The sequence below is a fragment of the Pistacia vera genome, unplaced genomic scaffold (assembly GCF_008641045.1).
Source record: "Pistacia vera cultivar Batoury unplaced genomic scaffold, PisVer_v2 Contig205, whole genome shotgun sequence".
NCBI lineage: Eukaryota > Viridiplantae > Streptophyta > Magnoliopsida > Sapindales > Anacardiaceae > Pistacia > Pistacia vera.
The window spans coordinates 1,079,344-1,094,141 of record NW_022196008.1 but is presented as its reverse complement, the minus strand read 5'-3'; the positions used below and the strand labels follow the sequence as shown (position 1 = coordinate 1,094,141).

Below are 14,798 nucleotides of genomic sequence, written 5' to 3'. Positions count from 1 at the left end.
CTTTTTGTTGTTGTTTCTGATCTATTGGATCTTCTTGGTAGTTAGTGTGAAAGTGTGGATTTGGTGGACCTTGAAGTCCTAGCAGGAACTAATGAGGAATTGGAATTAGCAAGTAAATGTTAAACATTTTTTCTCTCCGCAATTCCATTTTGTAAAGGAATGTCACGCCATGTAGATTGATGTTGAATATGCTTTTCTTTCAAAAAAATTTCCCAGATACTCAATAAAGTACTCTGTTCCATTATTAGAGAGAAGTATACTTATTTTTGCTTGAAATTGGTTTTCGACGATTTTGTAAAAAAAATTTAACAATTTTTTCACTTTAGATTTCTCACTTATCAAATAAACCTAACATAATCTAGTGTGATCATCTATACAGGTTACAAACCATTTTCTTTCAAACACAGTAGTGTCCTTTGAAAGGCGCCATACATCACTATGAATTAAATAAAATGGTTTTGAAGCACGATAGGGTTTTGAGAAATAAGTAGTAGGACAACTCTTTGATAAATGGCAACTTTCACATTGAAAAGATGAACAATCCAAATTTTTAAACAAACCAGGTGAGAAACTACCATCTACAATTTTGATTTATTTCATTACCATGGCAAGGTGAATAATTTGTAAACAGGTGAGAAAAATTGGTCATATGACCAGATGCACCTAAATCAATGATCCAAGGAGAAAAATTTGAACAACAAGATATAACACAAGGATTATTACCTGTTTGAGCCAAGGAAACACTAGGAATATCAGATGAGGAATTGGACGTTAGCAGTTTAAGAAGCTGATCCATATGCTCTTTACTGAAAAGACTCATCTCAGCTTCATTTGTACAAGGAAACCGACGGTTGGATCTATCACCAGCTCTGCTACTCTTCCAATTAGCCGGTTTTCCATGGATCTTCCAACCATTTTCTCGAGTATGGAGTGGCTTGTTGTAGTAGTCACACCACATGCAAGGTTTTTCATCCATCCTTCGTTGATTGGCAATGGTCCTGCTAGCATTTGCATTGCCATCATTCCAATGTAGAGTTCTCAATACGACCTTCAATAGCCTGTTTTCCAAGCATGACCTTCCTACGGCTCCCCTTCCTTCTAACTTCAAAAAGTACTTTGCCAATTGGAGGTAGGGGTTTTCTACCTATTATTCTCCCCCTCACTTCATCAAACTCAACATTGAGTCCAATAAGAAATTTTTAAATCTGAAATTCTCCCTCTGTTTTCTTGTTGTGGTTGCAGTCCTCTTTAGATTTCCATTCATAATCATTGAACAGGTCAAGGTCTTGCCACAGTCGAATTTCACCAAGTTTCAGAATCAGGCTATAAACTTGGGGCTGATTACCTAGATCAGAATACATCTGGTTAACGTTGTCCCAAAGTTCCTTCGCCATTGGATAACACATATAGTTAGAGTTGATGCCTTTATCCATGAAATTCACAAGCCACGTCATAACCATGAACTGTTCAATATCCCAAGTAGCATATGTCGAGTTCTCTTTTACTGGTGCCTTCTTATCTCTAGTTAGACAACCGATTTTCCCTCACCCTCGAATATACATGTGCACATACTAGAACCAACGCAGGAAGTTGTCGCCATTCAAGCGAATGGTGGTGATTTGGACAGATTATGATTTAGTGTTGGAGGCTTGGGTGGTAGTTATTTTACTTGTTTCTAGAAGAAATAACTTCAGACGAGGTGTCAAACATGGTGAACAAGGGAGACGTAGATGGAATAAGTCCCAGGTTTTTTTTTTTTTTTTTTTTTTCCAAAAAGAGTGACAGATCAAATCTCTTAGCCCTGATAGCATAAAAACATAGTAAACCAGAGAATATTTTTATGAGTGCTTTTGTATATTGAATCAAAATAATAAGTTGTACACGTTTCCTATTTATAGGGGAATACAAGGCATAAAATCAGGAACTAATTAACCTAAGTTACAGGAGTTGACTAATTTTATATTTACAGTCATAAAACACCTAGTAATATTCGAAAATCCCCTAACAATCAAATCTTCCAAATCTTCTATTTTCCAAAAAGGTTTATAAAAGAATTAAAGGTTAAAATTTAAAAAAAAAATGTAAAATACAATAGGGGGTATTTAGAATTTATAATATTAACTCTAGTAATTGTTACTACTTACTAAGGTTAAACTTGTCAAAACGGAAAAAAAAAAATTACTTAAAATTGGGGAATACTATCAATTAGATGGGGGCTTAAAATCACTTCCCTAAGAGTGGAGTTACAGTAAAACCTTTCTATAGTGATACTCTATATAAGAATAAACTCTACATAGTCATAAAAAATTATAGTCTCAATTTGGGATAGTTATAAATAAGAATAAACTCCACATTGTAATAAGTTATAATTTTTCTAATTCCCGTCTCAAGTAGGACTGTAAACGAGTCGAGCCGAGCCGAGTTTTTGGCTTATCGAGCTCGGCTCGTTTACAACAGTGTCGAGCTCGAGCCTGGCGAGCCTCAAAATTGAGAATCGAGCTCGAGCCGGCTCGATAAGGGCTCGTGAGGCTCGATAAGGCTCGATCAAACCACCATTTATTCGGGTTTGATCGAGCCAAGTTCCCCTTATTTACAGCAATCTGCCTGCGTACAACATTTCATATTTACATCCAATGTTGAATTAACCATGATAGTTTCGAACATTACAAAATGTCTATTACCATACAAAATCAAAAAACAGTTCTGAATATATACAAATAACATTCCTAGGAGTACATATACAGTCCACCAATCAAAATCACTATCCACCAGTAGTCTGCAGTAGGCCTGTCTTCGATGAAAACCACAATTTACCCCTGCCTCTAGAAAATGTTCAATTTAGTAAGTATTTTTTAAGGTAACTATGACAAGAAAAAAAATATGTATAATCATGAAACAAAAGCAAAAGGAATAAAAGTTTTACCTATGCATGCCTCCTACCACAGCCAAACCATGCACTGAATCCCAGGAACTTACGGGATAAGAAGGTTGATATCAAACGGTTGCTACTCTTCCTGAAAATGACAAAGGAGGAGTAATTGAAGTTTAGTTAGTATAAATATAAAGTAATAACTAAATTTAATAAAAACAATATTCAATATAAGTATGTAACCTACTTTACATCATTTCTTCACCCCATTCAATGTCATGCTCCAATCACATCCACATAAGAGCATCTCCACCGTGTTGGGAGCCAACGACGATCGGTACATGTCAATAACCCTACTGCCAGCGCTGAAAGCAGACTCAGAAGCAACCGTAGTAATAGGAATGGCTAATATGTCACGAGCCATGGTAGACAAGATAGGGAACTTTGTTGAATTAGCCTTCCACCAGGTCAAAGTATCAAATGTCGTAGCGTCCCCAACACATTTATGGCATCCCTCTCCCAGGTAACAGTCTAACTCTGATTTCGTTGGCTCAACCGTCTCAACCACATCCAGATACTCACTAAAATCATCTTAATCATCTGCCATCTTTGCCGCTGCCCCTGACCCCTTACCAAACTCCTGAAATGCACCCCCTGTAGATGCAGAAGCGCAGGCAGCTGTCGATGCTTTACTGGCATCAACATACTCCCTATATATCTCATACAAGGCATCTCGAACAACATCTATATTTGCCTGCAATTCAGCCTGAGGATACACCTTAAGGAACGCCTATTCAATTACCCTCATCTTCAGTCTGGGGTCCAAAATAGCAGCCACACCTATCAATAGATTACATTCTCCCCAATATTTGTCAAACTTTTTTTTCATTTTCCAAATCATGGTCTATATAAACTCATCTTCATCCCGACTCTTACTATCCAACATAATTTTTATTGTACAAACTTGTTTTAGAAACAAGTTTGATGTCGAATAATCACTCCCCGATATCAGATTTGACACAGCACTAAACACCTTCAAAATAGGACAAATTTTCTCAACTTTGTCTCAATCCTCCTCCTTGGGACAATAATGATAACTCAAATCCCTCTCCTTCAAACAAGGGAAAACACGCCTAAATTGCATTGCCGTTGTCAACATATCATATGTTGAATTCCATCGCGTTTTGCAATCAAGAATAAGCTTGCGAAATGGTAATCGGCGCTGTTGAACAATCTCTGCAAACACCTTTAGTCTACTCTCTGATGAATTGATATACGCTACGGTATCACGGATGTTCTCAATAATGTGTCTAATCTAATAAAGACCATCTTAAACAACCAGGTTCAAGATATGTGCACGACACCTCACATGAAACATCTTGCCCCCACATATGAGCTTCCCCATAGCTTGGAAATTATCTTTCAACATTGTTACTGCAACATCATTGCTTGAAGCATTATCCACCGATATCAGTGGATAATGCTTCAAGCAATGATGTTCCAGTAACAGTGTATATCGTGTGGACCTTAGCTTCAATTCCCCAGTCCATCAAACACTTGAAAATTGCATCAGCAATGGCAACACCAGAACGGGGAGGAGGGAAATGAATAAAGTTCAACACCCGTCTATTAAACTTCCAATGATCATCAATCCAATGCCCAGTCAAAACCATGTATTCCAACCTCTGGTTGCCTAAATGCCATAGATCTATGGTCAGACTCATCTTCCTATCACCCTTCAATAGGGTTAGCAACATCTGTTTCTCACTTTCAAACACTTTCATACAATCATTCTTACAAGTATTACGGGAAATCGGAGTCCATTCAGGAATCTCGTACTTCATCATGTTGTTCAACCCCTCTTCCTCTACAATAGAAAATGGATGCTCATGCATCAGCACCCAATGTGCAATAAACTCCCTCATCTTCAGCATACTGAATTGGCCCCGTAGAGCAGGCAGGACATTAGAGCCACCTTGAGAATTGGAAAGGGGGAAATTTATTTGTTGTTGCCTCAAGTGAGCTGTTCTCTTCGCACACCTTTTCAAATGTCTGTTGAATTGTGTTGTGCTTCCACTGGTAGTGATTTTTAACATTGTTTTACAATGAATGCACTCTCCCTTCCTTATACCACCAGGGAGAACCACCTCCGTAAATTCTGACCACACAACTGATGTCTTCGCTCTCTTCTTCCTCTTTAGTGGATTGTCATTCTCAACATTTTTGGGGCTACTCACACTTTTCTCGGTACCACCTGTGCTTCCATAAATGTTACGCTGATCGACTGCTCTTACCGTAACACAATCGTCGACGTCATCCAATGTAGGGGTGCTTGAGGAATTGTCTCCCGATGCCATACCTACAATTGAAAAATGAATTAACCACTATCATTAGACAATATCATAAAGTTAAATAATATATAATTCACATAATATATATTCATGTTTCCGTTGCATAACGAAAATCCCATTCAAAATTGCCTCAAAAAATTCAATCTCTATGATAGATTTAAGAGAAGTCACATTAATCGTTATCACCTGACTTTGTTTTGCTACGTTTGATCAAAATCAAATGTTCAAAGAGATACAAAATTGGGCCAAAATAGGCCTTTGGGCTTTGAATTGACAGATTAAAGACTTATCATAATGTCGTACAAAAGAAGATAAACAAAGATCATAGATTTCTCCTTCTGGTATATTTTTGTGGATGATGGGCAAAGAGATTGAAGCAGAAATTGTGATTTGTATATAAATGGGAAGTGAGGACTGAGGAGCAGTTTTTATTAGTGAAAATGATAGGCACGTGCAAGAGCAAGTGCCCAAAACTAGCGTTACATTAATTTTAAGCAAAACCCCCTCATCAAACCAAAATCAACCATCAGCAAAAATTGAAAATTCCTTACTTTACTGCTCATCTTTTAACACTCAAAATACTCTTAAACGTAACATATGCAATATCTCTCTAACTCCACACATATAGAATAATATACTTTTAACATAATAATCCAAAACGCTCATATCATATCAATTTCATTTTCATGTCCATACGTATTTTAATAAGCCAAAAAAACAAAAACACAACCAGTAACTACTGCGGCTCATACTGCTATTGCAGCAGTATAAATAACTAGCTGAGTACAAAGGAAGAAGGGGGCTGTCTTTTTATACATGCAGCCATCAGGAAACGCATCATAAAACTTTCAGGAGTCAAGCCACTAATTTAGCCAGAGGAAGAGATTTTTTTTTTTCTTCTTTTTCTTTACCATATCTAACATATGAATATCATAAATATATAACCCCACCCATTATCAAATCTCTTCTAGTATGAACATGTCTACTCGAAGGGCATCAATTTTCATTGACGCCACTCACTAATTTAACTGGAGGCTTTAATTGACTTTTTGAAGCCTTATAATCCTACAGCATGACCATCAAAGCTGCAATCTGTTTTGCAAGTCAAACCAAATCACATTTTGACTCTGATAACTGACACCATCATCCACACAAGAATGACACTTAACTCAATGACCAGATTTCAACAATTACATACAATTTTTTATCCTCAGCAACAGAGACAACACATCGTCATCCTCTCCAAACACACGACAAAGCCAACACACGATAGCTTGGAAATTCCTAATGGCAACAGTTTTAACGGCACAGAGTAAATAAAATTATGGATGGCAACGGGGCATAGCAAACAAACCTGGAAGATTCACAATGTCGGGCCTCCTTTTCTGGTTGCCGAGATCGGAGATGGCAACGGAGATTACCAATTTCAGAGTGTCTGGTTCGCGATTTGGGATTTGGGGGTCTTTGATTGTGATTTGGGATTTAGGGCAACTGGGATGGGGAACTGAAATTGACGCTCTGTTTTTGGTGTATCGTGTTATTTCAAATTTGCACTTTGGGGGAAAACTGTCATTTTTAAAAACTTTTTCACTAGAAAATATCAGTTTAATACCTAATAGTTTAAAAAATCACCAAAACACCCTGTGAAGTGTACAATGCTTAATCGAGCCGGACCAATCTCGCGAGCCCACGAGCCGAGCTTCACTGTGTTCGAACTCGACTCGGTTAACGAATCGAGTTCGAGTCGAGTTGAACCGAGCCTTATCAAGCCGAGCTCTAAACAAGCTTTTACCGGCTCGGCTCGTTTACAGTCTTAGTCTCAAGGAAAGTTGCTTCCACATAGTAATAATTATCTGTATATTACCAAAAAAATATATGTTATGTTACATTAAATGTTTAAGATGAAATAAAATATTTATCTAAAGTTATTTGGGACAATGATTTATATTTTAGAGTTATTATCGCATCTTTTACCTTGCTAGTATGTAATAACTTGCTAGCATGAACACCTTCTTGTTGAAGCCAAAATATATTTAGCTTCTCAAGCATGTTTAGAGCTTCATGGCACGAAAACTTTTGTATTTCCGTACTATCATCCTTAGGATTATATCTTTATCTTCTTGTCTAATTGTAGCAATGATTTCTTCTTCGGTTAAAGCATGCACAATTTGTTGCTCATTTGGATGATCGAGGAAGACATTAATATCCATTCGATTAGTGTAGTGAAATTGTTGAATCTAATCTCTCAATTTTGCACTGACTCTTTTATTTTCTTGTCGAATTTTATCACTCAATTTTGCAAGGACTCTTTTATTTTCCTCGTCCACTTCATTTGTAACTTGCAATTCATCGAAATCGAGGGTCCTAATTTTGCAATGCTTAAAACCATTGGCAATTGTCTGTGGCTTCACATCAATTCACCATGCATCAACTACATTTATAGTTCCATCAATGACACTTATCTTTGTTGGTTCCAAGACACGGTTTTCTATCCATTTCAAAAGTAGGCAACTGAAGCGCTGAATTGAAATCCTAATACTGTACTACTAAAACATGAATTAAAAAATAAGAAATCGAAAATATAATTTTTGTATCTACACCTCCATTAAGTTATAACCTCCTTATAGTAATAAAATTAGTTAGTCCTACCATTATGACTATAGAGAGATTTTACTGTATATATACTTCACTAATGGACTAAAGAAGCCACATTTTTTAAGACGCCCAATTTCAAAGTTTTAAAACTATAATTTTTTCTTATGGCACCCCATAAATTCAATGATTGCCTTTCATTCAATTTTTTTTTTTTTTTATTTTAAAATATTGAAAATTTCATTTCCTTCATTTATGCTACACACCCTCCACTATTGTTATTTCTAAAACAAACTTTTAGATAAACAAATTGAAAGTTTAGAAAAAAAAAAAAATTAAAGCTAAAAATATCCTTATGGATAATCGCAATAACATAATGGAGATAAACAATATAAAAAATATCTAAATTAAAATAGTTACCAATACTTTGAAGAAAAAAATCAATGAATTTATATGTGACTACTGACTGCAAACAATCTCAAATATCAAAATTCTATCTTTATAATTCATTCTCATAAAAAAAAAAAAAAAAAAAATTATGAGATAATAGTGGGGTGCCAAAAGTATATGTAAAAAATATAAAATTTAAGTTAATCTTAATAATTCAAAATAGGGATATTTTGTCATTATAAAATTTAATAAAAATTGAGGCTTCTTTAATCCATTAGTGGGGTGCCAGTAGATTCACTTAATTTAAAACATATCTAACTATCTTAATAAAAATTGTCCATTTTCAAAGTAACCCTTAGGGTGCGTTTGGTTTAGAGAATGTTGGATTATTGGGAATATTATATTAATAGAAAGTTAGATTAGTTTGAAGATTACTCGGAATCTTTAGGAAAAATGAATCTTTAGGAAAAATGAATCTTTAAGAAAATGTGTTTGGTTAGTTGGAATAAATTGGTGAGTATGTTATATTAATATATTTGGTTAAGAAGAATAAATTGGTGGGTATGTTATTTAAATTACAAAATTGCCCTCTTTTTAAATATTAATATAATATTATTTTTATTATTATTTTTTGAATAATTCTTTTAATCCCCTACATCTCAGATTTAGCTAAAGCACCCCAGCTTATATAAAACTTTAATTTATAACAAAATCACCCCCACCACCCCAAGCCACTGTCGGCCACCGCCATCCACTGCCGGAAGTCGTTGGAAATTGTGAGAATCATCAAGAGGTTCCGATATGGCCGTTTCTAGCCATATTGATGGCCGAAAATGGCCATATCGAGGTAGATCTGGCCAGATCTACTTCGATATGGCTATTTTTTGCCATCAATATGGCCATTTTTTACTAGATCTACTTCGATATGACAATTTTTTGCCATCAATATGGTCATTTCCAGCCATATCGGAGCCTTTTGGCGTCTTTCGGCGACTTCCGGCGGTGGCCGACAGTGGTGGCTAGGTGGCAGTGGTGGTCTGCAATTTTTTTTAAACATAGGGTATTATTGTCCAAAAACTTAATTAAACAAGGGTAAAATTTAATGGTGGATATTAATGTAAATTGATTTTAAAATAAGGGCATTATTGTCCAAAAATTTTATTAATAAGGGATTAAATTGTAACAAAAATAAGATAACCAAGTAATTTTATAATATCTAAGAAAATGGAGGGCATTAGATTACCTTCAATATTATCAACGGTAACTACTATTGGTATTGAAAGATTACCAGAATCTTATATTACTTAACAACCAAATGTGATAATCAAGTAATATAAGATGACATGTCCTCAGTAATCACATATAATCCCCAACCAAATGCCCCCTTACATTCATGTTTTCATTATTCATGCTATATATTCAAAATCCATGCTTTATATATACTTTTCATCTTTTATCTTAATTTAACATATCAATCAAGAATATAATCAGTTGTACACATTGTTAAGCTCCAACCATAGATACAAAGGATATTTATTATTTATTTATTTTTATAAAAGAATAACAAACTTATAAATTATATAAAAATGTGGGAATCAATTGAAAGTTAGAAACAATAAAAAAGGATAAAAAATTGAAAGTATTTAATGCATATATAATATTGATCAAACTTGTTTCATTTATATTATTTTAGATTTATGATGTAGTAAATAAAATAAAAATATTAAATTAATAGCAAAAAAAAAAAAATCTAGATAGATTAATGCTAGGTTTACACCAACATCTCACCTACTCTTACACACATGACATGGCAGACTCTCATGTCATCTACCACATTAACAAAATGCCATGCAATTTCCTCCAAATTATAATTTTTTAAAAAAAAAAAAGTCAAAATTTAGTTCCCCCTAAATCTATCTCTCTCTCGAAACAAAATCAAAACGTCAAACCCTCTTTTCCCTAAATTAGAAATCTCTCTCAAAGTTGCCCTAGGGGTGTTCAAAAGACCGTTGGAACCGGAACCGACGTTACCCTGGGTTTAGTTCCGGTTCCTACCAGAACCAATCGTCAATAGGTAGGTTCTGGTTCCAAATTTTTGAACCGTTACTGTACGGTTCCGGTTTCGGTTCTTATAGTTAGGAACCGGAACCGGAACCGGAACCGGAACCAGAAACCGGGAACCGAGACTAATATAAAATAAAATTAAATATTAGAGGGGTTAATAAAAACTTTTGTAGAAAAAGTAATGTGAATACATTTATATTTATATTTCATAACATTTAAAGTAAGTTGGTTTGACTTTTGAGAATCTACCTTTACAAAGTAATGGAGTTTGTCATTTTGAATTTTATAATTTGTAATTTTATTTTTGTTAACAACTGCCAGGTGGGGGGGTATTTGTAAGTTTTTAAGGGTTTTTTTGTCATTTTAAAAACTTTTGGGAGGTCATAAATTTTACAGGGTACCCAGAACCAGAACCGAAACCGTTGTTACAGGTTCTGGTTCTAGGTACCTAGTAACCGGAACTGTCGGTTCTGGTTTTGGTTCCAAATTTCAAGGAACTGTCGGTTTCGGTTTCGGTTCCGATTCCAGTTCCTTCAAAAAGTGTAGGATACCCGGAACCAAACACCCTATTGCCCTACAATCAATCTTCCACCACTGTCATGCGCAACTCCTCTTCCTAAAAAAAATTTTCTCTCCCAAAATCCAATTGAAACCCTAGAGTGGAACTTGAACTCAGCACCGTCATTTGCAACTCCTCTTCCACCACCATCATTTGCGACTCCTCTTCCACCACCGTCATTCGCAACTTCTCTCTCCATTCATAGGTCTCCAATCTCCCTATTTCATTTCTATTTTCATTTCTCATTTCTTTTCCTTTACTACGCAGATCCGGTAGCCGTTTCAACCATATCTGGAGACGACTTCTGCAAGCCTTTATACCTGAGGCAAGCTTTTTCAATTTTCATCCAAATTATTATTATTATTATTATTTTATCAATTATACATTGACCATGGTCTAGGTTTTACATGTACTTCCCAACTAGATTCAACCGCCGGTAATTGTAGTAAATCTCAGAGGATGATAAATGCCTGTTACTAGTGGAACCAAACATTTGTTTTTGTTTTTTGTTTTTTAAACTGCAGGGTTTTCCAGGCAGTGTGACTCCGGATTATGTGCCATTTCAAGTATGGGATTCTTTGCAGGTAAATTATATACGTATATTGCAAGATATATCTTTACTAAAATACATGTGTATTGGCTTTTCATAGTTTCTTGTTTTGTTTATTTCCATAGGGTCTTTCTACATACATTAGGACCATGCTTTCTACACAGGTAAGTTCAAGTTATTTGATATTCAATGCTTTTTGCTTTTTCTCGAATAGATTACACAACATGTTTTGATAACCACTTTGTCATGGTGCGAAATTGTGTTTGGCTCTCTTGAGTGCCATTGGTGTTGGTGAGAAGTCGGCTACTGTTCTTGGTGCAACATTTCAGGTAAAGTTTTGAATGCAACATAAATTATTTCTATTAGAAATATATTTTAGTTCGTACTGCAATCGCTTTTTCCTAGTTACACTTCATTTAAATTTCCTTGTACAATGGCTACTTGGAAATATATATGATATATTCACCATCTTTATTGAAATTGTTTCAGTGGTTTTTGAGGGATCTAATTGGAATGCTTGGAGGTGTCTTATTCACATTTTATCAGATGTGATGCACTGTACTTACATAATTGTATTTTGACTTCATATCTGCCACAAATTTGAGAATCTGTGATTGGCAGCAGATGTAATTATGGAAATTTTTGTTTAAATCATGTCATGGAGTGTCACATTCTTGTTGGTGTGCGAGTGGGGTAATTTGCATTCACTTCTTTTTGAACAGACATTATGAATTTACTACGAGATTGTGACACCATATAATCTATTTAGGGCTCAAATCTGGATAGCAATGCTAAAATGTGGCGACTGGTTGCAGATCTTATGAATGATCTTGTTATGCGGTTGTTTTGTATATTTACGATTGTATTTCAAGATATTGATTCTAGAAAATTGTTTTCAATCTCTCTCTCTCACACTCACAGACACAGAGCACAAGCATGTGGGCATTAACTCAAACCAACGCTGGCACAAGCACATTCATGAGCCTTGATTCAATTTTTCTTGTTAGAATCTGATTTTTTCTTTATGATATAAAATACTGGGCATTTCCTACTGCCATGGGAATTACAGCATGTTGGACCCATGTATCATAACTCTCTATGTTATTCCTTTGACTAGTATTCAGGCTCTTTATGTGAATTTTATCATTTATATTAAATTAATGTCTGTTAAATGTTGAGGAAAAGGATACATTTGGCTAATCACATCTAATTAGAACTGTTAATTGTATAAGATTTTATAATTTCATAATTGCCCATGGGCTTTTACTCAGATTTTAAAAAGTCTATCATGGTTGGTGTAGATTTTAGGTTGAAATTCTGCTATGCAGAAAAAAAGGATGTATTTATTATCAATTGAATGGTATGAAAAATTTGCTTCTGAATGACTGAAGTCTTAGTCTTCATGCCAATATCAAAATAGATCTTAATCTTAACATTCTGTTTTAACTTTTTCCATTTCCCGTAGTCTGTGGTTCAGTTATATACACTTGCACACAATTCATTAGGCTTTTTTGTATTTTGACATTATTGAATATATTAATTGACAAGAAAGGATGTTATATTGATTGCAGGGATGTTGATGGACCTTCTTTCCCCTTTGTTTCCTTCAGCTTTTGTATTTGTTGTTTGCTTAGGGAGTTTATCAAGATCATTTAGTAAGTCTGTTTCTCCTAATGTAGAAGATGGATAGTATGATTAGCTAACACCTCTGATAGATTTATCAAAATTTATTGACCAAGCAATTATCTTGTTGAGGTATTACATCTTTCTTGGTATATGTAGATTGGGAATACAATGTATTACTTTATTGCTGTTGCATTACTGTATATGCATCTGTTAAGTTATCAAAGCTTTCAATGGAGTATGTGTTATGAACCATAGTAATATTTGTATATTTTTTGCATGTTTCTTCTATATATTCTTTATGTATTAACTTACATGATAAAACATGTTAAAATAGCCTTGATCTGGCTTTCTCAATTCAATCTCTTTCAATCGTATGTCCAATTAGCTGGTGTTGCAAGTGGAGCTACTAGAGCTGCTTTGACACAGCATTTCGCCCTCCAGAATAATGTTGCCGATATATCTGCCAAGGTGCCAAGACAATCATTCTCGTGTCTGCATGAGTACCACCGATTCATGTAATATTAACCATTTACTTCCTTCTTGTATTAAGCAGAGAATAAAAAATGTATCTTTGTTGATTGTACTTCAGTTATTCTTTTTTTATTTCAGAAGTGTCGCCTGTCTCTTTACAGATTATAAGGACCTTTATCAATGAATTATTTTATTATTTGAAAATAAATTGACACTCTTTATTCTTTACTTTTTTATCTCAATTTTGTTGCTCGATTGAGTGGTTTGAACATTGAAGCAGAGTTTCTTCCATGTTTTGAAGCATATTTAAAGACAATTTGTTTTAAGCATTATAGAGAAAATTCTGAAACGAATTTAGGCCCTCCTAAATGCATAAAATAAGCTAAATTATGCAAATAATTTTCTGAAATTGTGGTAATACGTACTATATTATGTTTTGTGGTTTGATTTGCAATAAACAAAAACACTTAGTAACTTGTCATAAATTTATGCAGATTTTTTAACTCAAGATAGTAAGTGATCATTCATAGGAGAGTTAGAGATGATTCAAAACAATTGTTACAAACTTTAAATGATGCATTCATAATCTTTTATTTCCACCCTAATAAGACTTCAATTGCTTGCTAGATTTTTTTGTCATGAAACTTAAAATAAAAAGTACATCCAAGAGAAAAATTCATCCAATAATAAAATAGAACCTCAATGTTGCATTATAAAAACTTGTACACAACATACATTACAACATATATTATAAAAACGTGTATACAACATACATTACAGCAGTAAGAAAATAAAGTGATGAGCTGGTTGTTTTGATCAGTATCAGTACTCTCCTCCAATCAGTTGCAGCAAGTAAAAACCCAATCTAGCCACTGAAAACTTCAGCAATAGCTCACGAAAAGTGAAGGGAAACAGGCCAAACCAAGCTGCTGCCAACAGCCATGGGACACATCACCTACTGCAGCAGAAAGAAAAAGCCAGCTTCCCAACAAGGATTACCCCAACTCATAGTGTTAAAATGACAATTTCATGATGAGGGTCCCTGAATATCTGAACCGTTAGCTTATCAACTACATCCTACTGTAAAAACACAACATAAGAAGAGAAGACTCTGATATTAATATTAAGTTACACCAGGACACAACTCAAGAACCTTGTTTTATTTAGAATAATACCACACTTTAAATTTTTTTTATACAAACTATTGTATAAAAATTGATATAACACAACTATAATGGAAGAGTGAAATACACAAGTTAACTCAATTAATAAGTAGCACTTTAATCTATATACGAATGGTTGTAGATAGCATTACTTTTGTATCTT

The 14,798-nt window shown here is 34.5% G+C and overlaps 1 long non-coding RNA gene and 1 pseudogene across 1 annotated transcript; one reads left to right on the top strand and one right to left on the bottom strand.

Moving 5' to 3' along the window:
- Positions 1 to 2,574: 2,574 nt before the first annotated feature.
- Positions 2,575 to 2,991, bottom strand: LOC116128932. Its single transcript, XR_004127828.1, has 3 exons — positions 2,924 to 2,991; positions 2,682 to 2,822; positions 2,575 to 2,604 (listed from the first exon to the last, which is right to left on the bottom strand). It is a non-coding gene; the product is annotated as an uncharacterized LOC116128932 (long non-coding RNA).
- Positions 2,992 to 6,588: 3,597 nt separating this feature from the next.
- Positions 6,589 to 13,639, top strand: LOC116128931 (annotated as a pseudogene).
- Positions 13,640 to 14,798: the final 1,159 nt, after the last annotated feature.